Source organism: Aplysia californica, unplaced genomic scaffold (assembly GCF_000002075.1).
Source record: "Aplysia californica isolate F4 #8 unplaced genomic scaffold, AplCal3.0 scaffold01313, whole genome shotgun sequence".
Classification (NCBI taxonomy): Eukaryota; Metazoa; Mollusca; class Gastropoda; order Aplysiida; family Aplysiidae; genus Aplysia; species Aplysia californica.
Window position 1 is genome coordinate 69,224 of NW_004798583.1, and position 573 is coordinate 69,796.

Consider the following 573-nt stretch of genomic DNA (forward strand, 5'->3'; position numbering starts at 1 on the left):
GGGGTTGTGTAAAGTTTTTTTCAAACGTTGTCTTTTGAAGGAGGGGAGGGGATAGTCAGTCAGCATCCTTTAATTTAAAAAAAATAAAGGTTAAATTTTAGAGAGAAAAAAAGAAAGAACATTACTACCCTAGGACAGGCCGAAGGGAGAGAACCCAAATGGCCGCAGGATCAGAAAAGTAAAGTAAAGTAAGGTCAGAATGCACCACTGGTGAGTATTCGAACCAGGGCCATGAGCTCCATAGTTCAGCAAGACACCCCCTGAGCTAACAACGCATCTAGCATTGTTGAGACTACAACAGTGCCGTTTCTTTGCTCAAGGGTAAGGTAAAAAACCGAATCGTCGCGCACTACGCGAACATTGAAAACTAAAAGTCGACAAATAAAAACCGAAATCAACTCGATCAAGAAGGCAGAACTTGATGATCCACAAGGAAGAAAACCAGTACATAGTAGCCCTACATCAAACATACCATTACAGCAACTGCAGCAAACCTGCACTTATCACCACATGGCATTGGACAGAAGGGCGAGAGCCCAGATGTTGCTGGATCCATAACAACAACAATAACAT